The sequence below is a fragment of the Rana temporaria genome, chromosome 12 (genome assembly GCF_905171775.1).
Source record: "Rana temporaria chromosome 12, aRanTem1.1, whole genome shotgun sequence".
Taxonomy (NCBI): Eukaryota; Metazoa; Chordata; class Amphibia; order Anura; family Ranidae; genus Rana; species Rana temporaria.
The window spans coordinates 90,971,015-90,989,430 of NC_053500.1; the positions used below are offsets into that span (position 1 = coordinate 90,971,015).

At 46.4% G+C, this 18,416-nt stretch overlaps 1 protein-coding gene across 1 annotated transcript in view; it reads left to right on the top strand.

Annotated features, from left to right (window-relative positions):
- Nucleotides 1–18,416, top strand: part of MLX (MAX dimerization protein MLX) — a 198,371-nt gene that overhangs the window by 74,733 nt on the left and 105,222 nt on the right.

An 18,416-nucleotide genomic window follows, 5' to 3' on the forward strand; every position in this document is an offset into this window, starting at 1 on the left:
GTTTGTTACCAGTTTGTTATTATCCTTTAAAAATTTCCAGATCTAAAACATTTATTCTTTCATTACTAATTTCCCAAGTCAATTTTATATTCTTCGTATTTGTATTAAACTCAAAACCAAAGTCTATTAGGGCTTTCTCTGTCTCCTGCCCAGATCACAATGTCATCAATATACCTTTTAAACAGGAGGAGTTGCTGTGGTTTTCTACTGTACAACGCATCCTCCTCCCATTCAGCCATATATAGGTTTGCCACACTGGGTGCATATTTTGCCCCCATTGCAATACCACACACCTGCTTGTAATACTTCTCTTCATACCAGAAGTAGTTGTGATCCAAACTGTACCTCAAGCATTTCAAGAGGAATTTTCTTTGGGTCCGCTTTAGTTCACTTAAATCTCTCATGGCCCATTTTGTGGCTTGTAAGGCCTCTTCATGGTTAATGATTGTATATAAAGATGCCACATCTGCTGTTGCTAATATACAGGTCTGTCATCTAGTGTGATATTTTCTAATAGTTGGATCAGGTGTTTTGTATCGCGCAGATAGGACTTGGTGAAAAAGACTAACGGCTGAAGGAACCAATCAATATATTTCCCCAATCCTTGCTCCCACAGAGTTTAATGCCATTTACTATGGGTCTTCCTGGTGGTTTTTCTTTATTTTTGTGTATCTTCGGGAGCGTATAAATAACCAGAATTTTGCAGCCTGTTGGTTGGAGGTATTTGCTTTATTTTTTGTTTAGCAAGCCCTTTTCCATCCCATGTTCTAGCAGGTATGCCAATTCATCTTTATATTTAATTATTGGATTATCTGGTAGCTTTTCATGGGTGTCTCTCCCAATGGGCGGTCCAATTCTTCCTTATAAGCTTTTTTAGATTGTGATAAGACAAGCCGACAAAGGAGGAGCTATTGTGATCCAATTTCTTTTTTCTCGTCCAGGCTTTTGATACCCTTCTTTATATCACTTGGGTCATTCATTTTTCTTTCTTTTTAAATCATGTAAATCCTTCAATACCATCTTCGGGAAAACTGTATACTCACCTTTCCGTAATTTTCCTTTTCTGACGCATCTTCATGGCAGCACACACTGGGTTGTGACTCTGCCCCCACAACCTGACAGGTTTGGTTAGCTATAAATTTGAAGGGGAGACGCCCCGCACCATTCTCTGTATCATCAATAAACAGCAGGGTGGGCATCTGTGTCCTGCCATGAAGATGCGTCAGGAAAGGAAAATTACGGAAAGGTGAGTATACAATTTTCTGTTTTCCTGACGCATTCATGGCAGCACACACTGGGAAATAATTTGCAAGAAAACAATATTCTATAGCGCTGAGGAATTGGCTCTAACAGATCTGCCGAAGTCGGCAGTAGCCAAGTGAGCAGAATCCACTCTGTAGTGTGAAATGAAGGTATGTCGGGAAGACCAAGTATGGTCTCCGATGAAATGCCGCAATATGCTGCCCATGAAGTAGCCACTGCCCTTGTCGAGTGAGCCCTGATGCCTTGCTGAATGGAATAGGCTTCTTTGATAGCTTTAACTAAACCAGGGGGCGATGGTTCTGGGAGGTAGCTGCCTGGCCTCGTCTGCTCCCATGTGGGATAATCAAGAGAGAATCCATCTTCCTCAGGTTCGATGTAGCTGAGAGGTAACTGGAGATGGTTGACTTGACATCCAAGGTGTGGGGTTCACCCCTCTCATTAGTGAAGGACAGAAGGACGATGTCCTGGTTATAATGAAAGGAGGAAGAAACCTTTGGTCTAAATCGGTCTGAAGGTTTCAGTACCACTCTGTCAGGGAAGAACGCTAAATAGGGTTCCGTAGCCATAAGTGCTTGAATCTCCGACACCCTTTTAGCTGAAGTGATGGCAATAAGGAAAGCCAGCTTTTAGGGTTAGGTTCCACACTGAAACTAAGTTGAATGGAAAAAAGGGTGGATTGGACAGGGCCTCGAGTACTACTGAGAGATCCCATGTTGGAAAGGTTGGCTTCCTAGGTGGTCTGATCTTCATGCAGGCCTTCAGAAATCGAGTGACCAGAGAATGAAGAGCCCATCTAGTACCTGTCTTGGCAGAAAGGGCGTATACTTGAACCTTTAGGGTACCTGAGCTTAGGCCTTTGTTAAGCCCTGACTGAAGAAATTCAAGAATTTGAGATGGTTCTGGTGAGATAGGATTCCAATCTCTTTGCTGTGACATCGACCCGAACCTCTCCCAGATTCTAGTGTAGGTGGCATTAGTGGGGCTCTTTCTGGCTTGCATTAGGGTCGATATTACTTCATGGGAGCATCCTTGTTCCCTTAACCTAACCCTCTCAACTTCGATGCTATCAGATGCAGCTTCTCTGGGGCTGGATGGAAGTATTTTCCGTGATATAGGAGATCCCTGGTAACTGGTAGGTGAATTTGAGGCTGCATACTGAGTTGTAACAGAGTCATAAACCATTGCCTCCTCGGCCAGAACGGTATTACTGCTATAACCGTGGCTAAGGACTTCCGAAGTCGGGACAGGAATCTCGCAATCAAAGGAGTTGGAGGAAAAAATGTACCCCAGCTCGAAGTTCCAAAGGTGGACTAGGCAGTCTGTTCCTTTGGCTGATGGAAAGTGGGTTTTGGGCAGGAACCTCTGACACTTGGAGTTCTCCGGCGTGGCCGCTAGGTCGATTTCTGGTACTCCCCAAGTCTTCGTAAGAATGGAGAATACATGGTGGTTTAGGGACCATTCGTTGTTCGAAAGTGTCTCTCGGCTTAGGTAGTCAGCCAACAAATTCTGTGCTGCCGGGACATATACTGCCCTTAGATCTAACAGGTGCAGTTAGGCCCATTCCAATATGGGGCGAACTTCCTCCAGAAGCGTGCGACTCCTGGTTCCTCCCTGTCTCTGGATATATGACACCGCTACTTTGTTGTCCATCCTCATAAGAACACCTTTCCCCTCCAGAAGGGGCGCAAAGGACATGAGAGCCTGAAAGGCTGCCCTGAGCTCTAAAATATTTGACACTATGCCCTGAGCTCGAAAGTGCCACTGTCCTTGGGCTACTTGGTCCAGGTAATGTGCTCCCCATCCCCTCTGGCTGGCATCTAACGTTACTACTTCTGGACTTGGGGGAACTATTGGTCTGAACTTCCTGAGGTTGGACGTGTTCGTCCACCACCACACTGATTGCTTTACCCAACTTGGGATGTGAATGGTTTGGAGCATTGACGTTCCTTTCCATTGCCTGAGAAAGGAGTTTTGTAAGATTTGCATATGCCACTGGGACCACTGTACCATGGGTATGGTCGCAGACATGGACCCCAGGATACTGAGGCAGGTTCTGGCCGGTAGGCGCCTGGATGAGAACAGATTCTGCATCTTCTGGAGTAAGGTCGTCTTCTTCTCCTGAGGGAGTTGTACACAGTTCAGCCTGGTATCCAACTCTGCCCCTAGAAACACCATGACTTGCGTGGGCTGGAGACTGCTCATTTTCCAGTTGACTAGCCACCCGAAGTCTTGCAGGGTCGTGAGCTATAACTTCCGGTGATAAGTCAAGGTTTCTCGATTCTCTGACAGGAGCAGTATATCGTCCAGATAATGATGGACTCGCAACCCCTTCTCCCTGAGAAGTGCGATCAGGGGGTAGGAGAACTTTGGTGAATGTCCTGGGTGCTGAGGAGATGCCGAATGGAAGGCACCGGAATTGGAAATGACACTTGACTGAGAACCGAAGAAACTTTTGGAAGGCGGGATGGATCGGGACGTGAAGGTAAGCGTCTGATAAATCCACCGATAACATCCAGTCTCCCAGGTTCACTGCCAATAAAATGGACTGAAGGCTTATATTTTGATCCTCTTGTTGAGCCGCTTTAGGTCCAGGACTGGACTCAATTCCCACGTTTTCTTTCGTACCAAAAATAAAGGGGAATAGAACCCCCTCCCTTTTTGGTGCAGCGGTACTTCTACGATTCCTCCCCTTTTTGTATCAATTCTGTTACATATTGCAGAAGTAGTCTTCTTTTGTCTGGGGAAGATGGTATTTTGGTAGGGTGGAATGTATTCTCTGGTAATGTGCCCATGAATTTCCATTTGTGTCCGATCTTGATAGTGGATAATGTCCATGGATCTGGTATGTGACTTGACCATATTTGAGCAAAGTTCTTGAGCCTGGTGCCCACCTGAGCTGGGTGGGCGGGCGGGCGAATTCTCAAAAAGATTTCGGTTGGTCCCCAGCCGTGATGACCTTGACCTTCCGTACCTTCGTAAAGGAGGGTCAGGAATTTTTCCAGTCCCTTCTGAACTCCCTGCCGGGCCGATAGGACCTAGCATCCCTGTATTTTTCGGGAAGATTGCGCGTATAAGCAGGACTTTTCTGGGTGTTAGGTCTCCTATAGGAGGGTATTGGCCCTGATTTTCCTCCTGTGACTTTGGAGATGGCTGAATCCAGTTTTGCGCCAAACAAGTTTGAGCTGTCATATGGAATTTTGCACCAATTTGATTTTGATGCTGCATCAGCTATCCAGGGCTTCAGCCATAAAGCCCTTTTGGCCATAACTGAGGCTAGCATAGCCCTTGCTGAGGATCTACTGATGTCAACTGATGCTCCGGCTATGAAGTCGCCTGCCAGTTTAATCTCCTGTAAGGAAGAAATTATTTTCTCCTGGTCAGTTCCATCTAGGAGGGATTTCTCAATGTTGGCCACCCATGCCGAGATGGCTTTGGCTACTGCAGCGGTGGTGATAGCTGGTCTGCAAGCGCCTCCTGCCGTGGAGTGAGCCTTTTTTAATCCAAGATCGATTTTGCGATCAAGTACGTCCCGGAAGGTAACTGCGTCTTCAATCGGCAGAGGAACGTGTCTGGCAAGTCGCATTAAAGATGAGTCAACTGTCTGTGCATTAATCCGGGAATGATTTTAAACTCTTTTAATGGATACAATTTTGCAAGCATGTTGCTAAGGCTAGGCGCTTATCCGATCTCTCCATTCATCTTTTATGAGATCCTCCAGTTCCTCTATGAAGGGGAACGATTCAGGGTCCCACTTTAGTTCTGGAAAATATTTCCGAACTTTCTGAGGTTCTGTCTCATCTTCCTCTCAGCCAATTGCTTCCTTGACTGAGCGAGCGAATGGTTTGACTAAGCAGAAGTGGAACCCTGATGCCGCCTCGCGTTCTTTGTTTTCAGAGAGATTTTCTGAAGCCTGTGTGTAGTGACAGGGTATTGGTGATGTGCTTGGGGTAGGATCGTTCATCAACGGAGCCGTAGTTCCCAAAATTGATTCTCGTGGCGACTCTTAGGAGCTCTGTCGCTACTCTGGCATCCGGCTCCTTCTCCTTGGTTGCTTCGTTGAAGCAAGAACGGCAAGCCAATTTTCCTGGCAAGGCTAGAGCGCCGCATACCCAGCAGGCATTTACCACGGGACGGTGATGGTAGCTCCGATCATGGTGCTGCTGCATCCATCCAATCTGTCAGGTGAGGATAAAAAAAGAGAATGGTGCGGGGTGTCTCCCCTTCAAATTTATAGCTAACCAATCCTGTCAGGTTCTGGGGGCGGAGTCACAACCCAGTGTGTGCTGCCATCAATGCGTCAGGAAAACTTCAATATGACCCTCAGTGCCAATTGGGGGATTAAACAAGGACTTATTTCTCAAATTACTAAACTGAATCTTGCTTCCTGTAGTAATGGTATTCATCTGTGTATTTTCTCTAGGTTTATTCAACATATATTTTTTGATATGTAAATTCCTCACAAATTTATTAATATCAACATACATAATGAATTTATTGAGGTTCTTTTTTGGGGCAAATTTAAGACCTTTGTCTAGTACAGGGGTGTCAAACTGGCGGCCCTCCAGCTGTTGCAAAACTACAAGTCCCATGAGGCATTGCAAGGCTAACAGTTACAAGCATGACTCTCACAGGCAGAGGCATGATGGGACTTGTAGTTTCGGAACAGCTGGAGGGCCGCCAGTTTGACACCCCTGGTCTAGTACTTTCAATTCTTCTTTTGTGAGTTCTACCCCACTAATATTTGTGATCCCTTCTCTTATTCTTTTTTTCTTTTAGTTCCTTTGTTCCTGATCTGCATCCTCTCCTCGATTTACGTTTCTTTCAGATTTGCTTGCAACTGATTTTTTTTGGGGGTGTCACTCAAACTTTCTCTTCACTGCCTCGATGGCGGTCAGGCATTTTTTTTTTTCGTTCTTCCTCGTCATCGATCCAGATCTGACTCTGTCTGCTTCGTCTCTGGTATCCTGTTTCTTGTTGGTAATGCCTGGGAGATTCTTGACGTTTCTGGAAACCCCTCTTGTTGATGACGCCTTGGAGAGAGTTGGCGTCTCATCCCTAAAAAATGCCACAGTGTCCTGTCTCTTGTTTCTTGTATATAACGATCATTAGGATGTTCTAGGATCTCCATATTGGTCTCTCATTGCTTCACTCTCGTTCACTGTAGTTTGTGACACTATAGCGATACCTCGCCGTCTCAACAAATCTAGGACCGGGCCTGAGAACCTTGGTAAACACCCTTGGCGCTGAGGCCAGGCCAAAGGGAAGAGCCACAAATCGATAGTGGTCGTCCCTAACCGGAAAGCGGAGGAACCTTTGATATCCGACAAATATGGGGACATGCAAGTACGCATCCTTGATATCCAAGGAAGCCAGGAAATCTCCCGGATGGAGTGCTGCTACCACTGAGCGAACCGATTCCATCCTGAACTTCTGGACTTTGACAAAGCAGTTCAGAGCCTTGAGGTCCAGGATTGGGCGGACCCCTTCTTTCTTTGGGACCACAAACAGGTTTGAATAAACCCTTGAACCTTTCCAGCTGGGGCACGGGCACAATCACTCCCCGTGCCAGCAGATCCTGCAAGGCCCCAAACGGGGCTGCCCGGCATAGCGGGGGGAGCTGAAGGTTCGAGGGGAAAAAACCTGTTTGGAGGGTAGGAGAGGAACGCTATCTTGTACCCTGAGGAAACTACTTTGCAAATCACACAACTGCGGTTGGGGAAGGATTTCCATGCACTCCTCTGTTATGTGATGTTCAGTATTGGACCCCAGGCCTCACTCTAATCAAAAAGGGTTTGGGGGTTCACTACATCATCTCTTTCACATACAGGTATGCATTGAGCTATTAAGGGAGGAGATATTACTACATACCTACAACCCCTAGCTTAGGTATAGCGGACATGTTCCGTATTTCAGGCCAGAAGGCCGTATTCTATAAATAACAAATGTCAAGCACGTAGCATAAGAGAATACTGTATGCAGATAGCATATACCGTATTTATCGGCGTATAACACACACACACAGGGGTATAAAACGCACCCTAACTTTAAGAGGGAAGTTTCAGGAAAAAAAAACTTTCCACAGCCCCCTGCATATAACACGCAGGCACAGTTTACCCTCTATTTTCAGGGTAAAAAAGTGAGTGTTATGCGCCAATAAATACAGTACCTGAGAGAGGCAACTGTAGATTAATTTGGGTAAGTGTATGTCCCTTTAAGATATGTCACAACTGTTGCATGAAACCACAATAACTAATTCCATGCAAAGTGGTAGTTTAAACTTTAGCCAGGTTCAAATAGTACTTGGTAAATGCAATATGTGAACAGGGTAATTCTAGAGCAATAAATGTAACGTGGTAAGGGTACTTATCCGTTTGTAGAGCATGAAAGTTCTTCAGCAATAGCAGAGTATTGTGGCAGCAATGGGATTTAGGTAATAGAGGGTCTCCTGGTGGTGCATATCTTAGGGTGTCCCCACAGCAACTAATTCAGGATGGCAACGTGGATCTAGGTAGAGGATACTTAGGATTGAATTGCAGCTTGATGGTAGTGTGGATCCGGACTGCAACGGGTTACAGCTGAGGGGATGGTGGTATTAGTTTGGTGGTAGCGTGGTCCGGCTAAGGCCGACAATAATAGAACACCCTACTGCAGGAATGCAGTAAATATATAGGGAGAAAACAGGTGCCTGGAATAGCGTGATTGCACACAGCGCTTCCGTGTTCCACGCTGGAACACACGTGGCGCTATGAAGTGATGGCAGAGCGTGACGCCGGGAAGTGACGTCAGAGCGCGATTGCCGAATGCGTTCCAAGGTGGAACGCAATCGGCGACGGCGCTTACATATAGTGGGATACCTGGACGACCTTCTTCTGAGAGCTGCTTCAAGCTCAAAATTGGAGGTGGATGTGGTGATTGTCATCCAGAACCGCCGAGATTTCGGTTGGGTCCTGAACCTCCAGAAGTCTGTGTTGGTGCCAACTCGGCACCTGGAGTACCTGGGTCTGGTCCTGGATTCCCTAGAGGCGAACGTTTTTCTTCCCTCGGGCAAACTAGTAACTTTGCAGGAAGCAGTGAGGCTGCTGTCCTCCCGCAGGACATAAAACAAGTAAAAAAAGGCGCAAGCACATATACCTCAATACATAAGTTCAGTTAGATACCAAATAGTCCAAGGAAAGTAGGTGTATGTGCTGGGGTTCAAATATAGAGCAATGGTCAGTCAGGGCAGCCACCGAGACAACCAGAAGCAGGTTCAGTAAACTAAAATAAAACAAGGAGAGGGGCGCTCTGAGTATGTATCAAAAAGGTATAATAACAATAATATCCACTCACATGGGGAATGTAGAGTTGAGATCGTAGCTGGACTGGGAAGATGATGGTAGGGACTGCAGGTCACAGCAAGTCTTTCCCTGTCTGGCACACATCGGATTCTGAGCAGAAAGTTGCCGGGATGGCAGGGCACAGCAGGTTTATCCTCAGAGTCCCAGATAGGTCACACGGCCAGTTAGGTGTAGGAGAAATCCATCTAGCATTGGTATGGGTTCACGAAGGGGTTAAAATGGTGATAGAGGAGGGGGGAGAGCCGAATGACAGTAGGCTAGCGCACTCTGGATGGTGAAGTTCGTCCGGCCTCTGCAGTGACACGGCCGTGTGTTCAGAGGTCAGAACGAGACTTGGATAGCACAACAGCACACTGCGCCGGGCTGTGACGTCATAAATGTGTGACGTGTGTTCGAAGCTGGCTCGCTGTTGGTGGAGAGGACAGCAGCGTTCCTATCTCAAGCATGGGATGTGGGAACATGTGGACAAGTTTATATAAAATGACAGGGGGCGGGGCCAGCACGTGTATAGGGAAAAGGTCAGCGTTTTTACAAGATGGGACAATAGAGGACACACAATGTAAAAGGAAAGAAATGCCATAAAATACATGGGACACATAGCAAATTGAATAATTTCAGCATCATGCACAATAAAACATTATACATAAAGTACATAATGAATAAATAGATAAAAACATCATACATAAATAGGGCATAGAATGGAGTGAATTGACCTGTATGAATAAGATTAAGTAAATAAAAGGGATGGTTTTGATATTCATTAAGAACCGAAGGGGGGGAAGGTGGGGAGATGCACGTCGGTTTAAAGAACCAGATCATTTTTTTTCTCAAATTCTAGTAGAGAATCTTAGGTTTATGTTAAATCAGGTTAAACTTGTTTTGGTGAGGTAAGAATTAAATTAATGAAATGGACATTAAAAAACAATTATTTCATCAGATGTCATTCAGGTTGTGTGTGGTATGTATGTATGTATGTATGTATGTATGTTATAAATTAGGGTTGTCCCGATACCACTTTTTGAGACCAAGTACAAGTACGAACTTTTTTTTCCAAGTACTAGACGATACCGATTACAGATTTTTTTTTTTATGTCATGTGACAGTGGCACATGTGTCAGTATTTTATTTATTTTTTACAATTTTTCGTTATGTTTTTTTACAATGCTTTCTCCTGACATCTCCCCTTTGAGACCGAGAAAGGGACACAGATCCCCAATCCCTTTCTCTGCAGCCTCAGCTAAAATGAATGGCGAGAAGACAGCGGCTCCTCTTCATTCATAAACTGAAACATCGTAAACACAGGTTACGATGTTTGTTATATGTATGAATGGACACTGACTCTGTTCTTTTGGCAAAGGTAGGAGCCGGCTTTAGCGGCTCCTACCTCTGCTCTCTATCCTGACAGATTGAGGACAGAGGGAGTGGAGGAGGACATAGAGGGGGACAGCAGAAGAACGGAGGGGAAGAGCAGCAACACAGAGCGTGAGGGATGACAGCAGCACGGAGGGGGGACCTGGAGAGCAGCACGGAGGATACAGGGGGACAGTCAGCGGTGATTGGTGTGGATTTGGGGGGAGTTACAAGCACCGATCACTGCTGTCTAAATTTCACTAAAGCAGATAAAAAGGAGGGGGGGGGGTCCGGTGAGAAGCTGTCAGGCTTTATTGAAATCTATACAAGGAGATCGGTTCTCATATATATATACACACACACACACACACACACACACACACACACATATATATATATGTATATATTTTTTTTTTTATTATACCCAATAATTATACATGTATTATTTTATATTATATAGGAGAAGTGATGGAAGGGGGGGGGGCGGAAAGAGGGGGGAGGGTATTAAGAGAGAACATAAAAACTATAAATTACTCTACTTTAGCTATATACTTACTGGATAGCGAACCCGCCACCCCCATATATAATGAAGATAAATGTAAGGAACCGCAGGAGGTCGTCACTGGCGGTACCATACCCTCAATTTCACACTCATGCCTTGCAGTAGGACATTCTGAAAAAATGGGACAAGTCTCGGTTGTCCCTGGATTGCCAGATCCGAGTGGACCAGGAGGTCAAGGCCTCCCTGGTCTGATGGCTGAGGTCTCCGACCCTCCCGACCGGAAAGTCCTTTCTCACCCTTCGGTGCACAGTGATTACGACGGATGCCAGTCTGGCCGGTTGGGGAGGCGGTCGGTCAGCTCAGGGTCGCTGGACCCGGAAGAATCCCGCCTTCCGATCAACGTGCTGGAGCTTTGAGCGATCAGGCATTGCATCTCTTGGTGGTCTCAGAGCCTGCAGAGGGGTGCCAGGTCAGGATCGAATCGGAGGACACCACGGCAGTGGCCTTTTCAACCATCAAGGGGGGACAAGGAGCTTGGCGGCAGCCTCGGAGGTTGCTCACATTCTGAGGTGGGCAGAATGAAGTGTACCGGCTCTCTTGGCCGTGTACATCCCGGGTGTGGAAAACTTGCAGGTGGACTATCTTAGCCGCCAGATGCTGGACCAAGGAGAGTGGTCGTTACACCCGGAGGTGTTTCAACTCATTTTCAACAGGTTGGACACACCAGACGTGGATCTGCTGGCTTTGCGGCTCAATCGAAAGGTGTAGAGGTTTGTGGTGTGGTCAAGAGACCCCTGGACGGACGCGACGGACGTGTTGGTGGCCCTGTGGGGGCAGTATCGGCTGATTTATGCCTTTTTTCCCCCACTGAAATTGCTGCCTCGTCTGCTTCGCAGGTTGCAGACCGAGGGAATCACAATAAATTCTATTTGTTTTGGATTGGCCTTGCAGTCCCTGGTACGCCGACCTAGTGCGTCTGGTGGCGGATGTTCCGTGGCGACTACCGATGCGAGAGGACCTTTTGTCACAAGGACCCATACTTCATCCTGCGTTACAGTCGCTGGCTTTAACGGCATGGCTATTGAAAGCCAGGTGTTGAGGGACTGCTGCCTGTCGGATGCGGTCATTGCTACCATGTTGAGAGCATGAAAATCTTTCTCTAGGAAGATTTATCATCATACTTGAAAGGCCTACATCTCTGTGTGAGGAGCTAAAGTGGCGACCTCGGGTGTACTCGGTCTCCAGAATTCTGCTGTTTTTACAACATGGTATGGACCAAAAAGACTTGCTTTGGGTATATTAAGGGCAGATTTCTGCCCTGGCCGTCTTTTTTTTTTTTTTCAATGGCCTTTGTGGCACATTCCCTGGTGAGTATGTTTAACCACTTCCATACCAGGCACTTAGGGCACCTTCCTGCCCAAGTCAATTTTCAGCTTTCAGTGCTGTCGCAATTTGAATGACAATTGCGCGGTCATGCTACACTGTACCCAAACAATTTTTTTTTATCATTTTGTTCCCACAAATACAGCTTTCTTTTGGTAGTATTTGATCACCTCTGCAATGTTTTATTTTTTTGCGCAAACAAATAAAAAAGAGCGAAAATTTTGAAAAATATATTTTTATTTTTTTTTAGTTATTTTTTTTTGTAAAAAGTATGGTTTTTTTTCTTCGATTATGGGGCCACCGATGAGGTGGCACTTATGGACACTGATAGGCGGAACTGATGGGCACTGATAAGCGGCGCTGGTATGCGGCACTGATGGGCACTGATAGGCGGCACTTATGGCACGCATAGGCGGCACTGGGCACTCACGGGCAGCACTTATGGGTGGCCACAGATGGGCACTGATAGGTGGGCACTGGGCATGGATGGACACTGAGGGGTGGCACTGATGGACACTGAGGGGTGGCACTGATGGCATTGCTAGGCAATCACTTGTTGATCCCATGTTGCCAGTCAGTGCCCATTTGTGGGCACTGATTGATATCTATCTCATTTTTTTTTTTATTATTGCCCCCTTCCCTGGTCCAGTGTGGGCTTCCCTGGTGGTCCAGTGTGGGCATCTGAGGGGGAGCTGCGCTGATAAACAATCAGCGCGAACTCCTCTGTCAGGAGAACCGCTGATCGTCTCTCCTCTACTCACGCCTGTCAGGCGCGAGTGAGGAAGAGCCGAATCAACGGCTCTTCCTGTTTACATCGTGATCAGCCGTGATTGGACACGGCTGATCACGTTACCGAAACCTGGCTTCACGAATCCGACACTGCATCTTCTGCTGCTCTATCCCACGAGGTCTTCTTTGGACTCACTCCCCCAGAGCAGTGGACGCAAAGGAGGGGGGTGTTGGAATTCTTTTAGCCCCACATAGCACCTTTCAAATACTTCACCCACCTCCCTCTCTGGCACTCTCCTCATTTGAGGCACATTGCGTTCGTCCCTTCTCCCCAGTTTCTCTAAGGATAGCTGTGATCTACCGTCCCCCTGGTCCAGTATCATCCTTGCTTGACGACTGCCTGGCTACCCTACTTTCTCTCTTCTGAAATACCCACAATTATTTTTGGCGACTTCAACATCCCTACTAATGCTAGCACTCCTGCAACTTCAAAAACTTCTCAGTCTAACCTCCTCCTTTGACCTGAAGCATGCTCCTACTCACTCTGAAGGCAATACACTTGATCTTGTCTTTTCCCACCTATGACTCAATGCAACCTCTCCAACCTATCCTTACCCCCTCTCTGATCACTACCTTATTAACTTCACTCTCTCCTGCTCCTCCACCTCCTCTCCACCCAAACGCCTAACGGTTTCTCGTAGAAACCTTCACCATATCAACCCTTCTCTTCTATACTCTGCAACTGACCACCTCTATGACAAAATCGCACCCACCTAGCCACTTCTGTCTACAACACTTCACTTCTAGCCTCACTGGACAGACTGGCCCCCTCACTACACGCAGAATAAGGCCCCGCCCCCCTTCAACCCTGGCAAACAGATGATACTAAAAGTATGAAAAAACACAGCCGTGCCCTCGAGCGCCTGTGGCGTAAGACAAAGTCCCAGAAAGATTTCGTCCAGTATAAATCTGCCCTCCAAAAATACAATTCCAGCCTCCTCACTGCCAAGCAGACCTATTTCAATCACCCTCATTAAAAACTTATCATCCCGTCCCCGTCAACTCTTCTCTACCTTCAACTCTCTACTTCGTCCCCCACTGCCTGCACCCACCAACCTCAGTCGCTGCCTGAAGATCGCCAATCACTTCAAACAGAAGATTGATACAATTCGCAAGGAGATCTCTACTGTTCAGATACCCTCCATGCTATACACCTCATGCCCACAGGTACAATCTTTCAACCCCACCACTATAGACGAGGTCGCTAAATTACTTACTAATGTCCATCTTACCACCTGCCCTCCTGTTCCCTCACAAATGCTACGTTCACCCTCTGACTCTATTCTACACTCTCAACCCACATCTTCAATCTCTCCCTCTCTTCTGGCATCTTCTCTAACTCTATGAAACATGCACTTGTCGGCCCCATACTTAAAAAGCCCTCACGGGACCTATCCAATCTTAACAACCTACGCCCTATCTCCTTGCTCCCCTTTTTTTCCAAACTCCTTGAACGTCTAGTCCAGGGGTGTCCAAACTTTTTTAAAAGAGGGCCAGATTTGATGAAGTGAACATGCGTGAGGGCCGACCATTTTGCCCGACATTCTTTGAACCATTAAAATTCGGTCTATTAGCTTGATTTAGTAGGAGTTAGGCCGGCGTATCGGTAGATACGCCGACCTAACTCGGAATCTGCGCCGACCTAAGTTTAAGTGTATTCTCACACTGAGATACACTTAAACCTATCTAAGATACGACGGCGCAAGCCGTCGTATCTTAGGGTGCAATATTTAGGCTGGCCTCTAGGTGGCGCTTCCATTGCGTTTGGGTAGAACTATGTAAATCACTAGATACGCCTATTCACGAACGTACGCTTGCCCGTCGCAGTAAGATACACCGGTTGCGTAAGGCATTTTTCAGGCGTAAAGTTATTCCATCAAATAGCTGGACTAGTAATGTTAAGTATGGCCGTCGTTCCCGCGTCGAAATTTAAAAATGTTACGTCGTTTGCGTAAGTCGTCCGTGAATAGGGCTGGACGTAATTTACGTCCACGTCGAAACCAATATGTCCTTGCGGCGTACTTTGCCGCAATGCACACTGGGATATGTACACGGACGGCGCATGCACCGTTCGTAAAAAAACGTCAATTACGTCAGGTCACCCCCCATTAACATAAAACACGCCCCCTCAGCCTAATTTGAATTAGGCGCGCTTACGCCGGCCACATTTACGCTACGCCGCCGTAACTTAGCAGGCAAGTACTTTGTGAATACAGTACCTGCCTAGCTAACTTACGGCGGCGTAGTGTAAATACGATACGCTACCGCAAAGATGCGGCGGGCTGTCTGAATCAGCTATAAATGTGTTGGTCTGAGCACTAATACACTGCCAACAAGAATTCTCTTTCCTTTGTGGATGTGTGTGGCGAAGAGATGGGCTCGGGCGTGTTAATTTGGATATATATCTCTTTTGTGGCCCCCAACTAATCCCCTGAGCGCCGCTCCGGATAAGGATGAGCTTGGGTGTGTTATTTGATATACGTATTATCGGCGTATAACACGCATCTTCACTCTAATGCCGCGTACACACCATCACTTTATGTGATGAAAAAAAATGACGTTTTTAAAAACGTCACTTTAATTGACTGTGTGTGGGGAAAACGTCGTTTTATGTCTTGTAAAAACGACCAAAAAAAATTGAAGCATGCTTCAATTTTATGTGTCGTTTTTCAAAAGTGCACTTTTTACTTCACAGAAATTGACCGTGTTGTAGCAAAAAACTTCGTTTTCTAAGACGTTTTTTTCATCACGCATGCCCAGAAGCTACTTATGAAGCGAGCTTCAATGGTAAAACGTGATGAACGTAACCTCGCTTGCAAGATCATTGTGAGAAAACGATGGTGTGTAGGCAACTTCGTCTTTGAAAATTGAAGTTTTCAAAAACGTAATTTTTCTACTTCACAGAAAGTGTCGTTTTTTTTTCATCACATAAAGTGATGGTGTGTATGCGGCATTTAGAGGGAAGTTTCAGGAAAAAATAATTTTAAATAAAGAACTATGAGAAAATAAGGGTCACTGCCCATCTGCAGCTTCACCATTGCCATGAATGCCAGCCTCACCATGCCATCATTGCAGCCTGATCGTTGCCCATCTGTAGCCTCAGAGGGGACAGGGTGGGGGCAGACGACCGCTGACAGATTACATACAGGAGATTCTCCTGTTCACTGCTATGATAGACAAAAACAGTCGTCTCAATGGCAGCCCAGGAGACGGGAATTCCTATTACATGTAATAGGAATTGTAATCTGACGGCCCTCGTCCTGCCCCTCCCTGTCCCCTCCGAGGCAGCACCGATAAATACAGTATATATATATATATATATATATATATATATATCTATATCTCTCCAGATTGCCAGGGGGGGCCGTATTAAACCTGGATGCGGGCCACGATTGGCCCGCAGGCCGGACTTTGGACATGGCCTGGTCTAGTCTACAGCCGACTGAGCGTCCACCTTGCTGATAATAACCTTCTTGATCCCCTTCAATCTGGATTTCGTTCCTCAACATTCCACAGAAAACTGCTCCTCTAAAACTAACAAACGATATACTAACGGCCCCAAAACTAAGGGAAACACTATTCCGTACTCCATACTCCTGGACCTCTCTGCTGCCTTTGATACGGTTGACCACCCACTCCTCCTCAAAAAACTCCACACCTTCGGTCTCCGTGACCGTACTCTCGCTTGTTCTCTATCTCTTATCCAACCGTACCTTTAGCGTTACTTACAATTCTACTTCCTCCTCTCCTCTTCCTTTCTCTGTTGGGGTCCCCAAGGTTATGTTCTTGGACCCCTCCTATTTTCAATCTACACCTCCTTCCTGGGTCAGCTTATAGCCTCCCACGGCTTCCAATACCATCTCTATGCTGACGACACTCATCTATTTCTCTGCCCCTCAACTCGCCCCATTCATTCTCCTCACGCTCATTAATATACTATCAGATATATCAGTTTGGATGTCACACCAATTCCTCAAACTCAACCTATCCTAAACCAAAACTTTTAATTTTTCCTCCCCCACGTGCCTCTTCCCCTGATCTCTCTGTCAAAATGATGGCACAACCATTAGCCCATCCCCACATGCCAAGGTCCTTGGAGTAGTCTGGACTCTGGACTCTGAACTTTCCTTCAAGCCCACGTCCAATCACTGTCCAAATCTTGCCGCCTCAACATCTCCAAAATACGCCCCTTTTTAACCAATGACGCAACAAGCTCTTTAATTCACTCCTGGTCATCTCTTCGCTCGATTACTGCAACTCCTTCTCATTGGCTTACAGCTGCATACTCTATCCCCCTTCAGTCCTTCATGAATGCTGCTGCCAGACTCATCCACCTTACCAACCGCTCTGTCTTGCTGCTCCTCTCTGTCAATCCCTCCACTGGCTTCCGCTCGCCAAACAAATTAAATTCAAAATACTAACTACTACCTACAAAGCCATCCACAACTCTGCCCCCAGCTACATCACTGGACTAGTCTCTAAATACCAACCTAATCGTTCTCTTCGTCTTCTCAAGACCTCCTGTTCTAGCTCTCATCACCTCCTCTCATGCTCGTCTCCAGGACTTTTCCAGAGCCTCTCCAAGCCTATGGAACTCCTTACCCCAATCTGTCCGTCTATCTCCTTCTCTATTAGCTTTTAGAAGATCCCTGAAATCCCTCCTTTTCAGAGAAGCCTATCCTACCCACATCTAACAACTGTACTTTAATTTTGTCCATCTAATCACCCCCATATCTACTATCCTTCGTTCCACTTGACCCTCCTTCTAGATTGTAAGCTCTAACGAGCAGGGTCGTTTGATCCCTCCTGTATTGAATTGTATTGTAACTGTACTGTCTTCCCTGATGTTGTAAAGCGCTGCGCAAACTGTTGGCGCTATATAAATCCTGTATAATAATGTAATTCTACCCGGGCGATAGGTGCCTCCTGGGCTTTCCAACATCAAGCGTCTGTCTCCCAGGTGTGTAGGGCGGCAGACGCCGGTCCTTGCCGGAATTAAGTCTCCCGCGTGCAAACGCGGGAGTGACGACATCGCCGCTCAGCCAATCACGGCGCTTGGAGCGGCGATACCGGAAGACACGGCGAGGCAAGGTGACATCTCACTCAGCGTGTGGACCAGGTATAAGTTCCCCACACCTCGTTCCAAGGTAAGTATTTAATCCAACTTATTATGCACTTATGCCTTTGCCTTTCAGGTGTGCTAAAAAAAAAAAAAAAAAAAAAAAACCTGCTGCGGGTATACAACTGCTTTAACCACTGTTGAGTTGTATGAGGAGGAATGTAACAGGCTAAGACCAGGGTTCGACAAAATCCGGGCGCCCGGTCGCAATTGTGACTAGAATTAGCGACCTGGCAGGTGGGGAAGCTTAGGCCTGCTAAGACAATTTGTGCCATGGGGTCTAGTAGTATTCGGATCTAGTCATCTCAAGCAACACGATAAGCAGTTCAAAATAACAGGCATTGTAAGTACAGGTCATTAGCATAGTACCATTTGCATAAGCTATCAGTTGAGAGAAATGTGGTTTAAAAACATTCCCCCGTCCCCACCCCTCCCAACTTGGCATGGACATGTTTACTTTTACCGAAATATATAAACAGAGAACATCCAATGCGGAGAACTCATCAGAGGTAGACATCTTGGGTTAAAAAAAATAGATAACCACAGAAAAAAGGAGAAAAGAGTACACTCATTACTTTACATTGTAGCAGTGTCATTTCTTCAGTGTTGTCACATGGAAAGATATAATATATTTACAAAAATGTGAGGGGTGTACTCACTTTTGTGAGATACT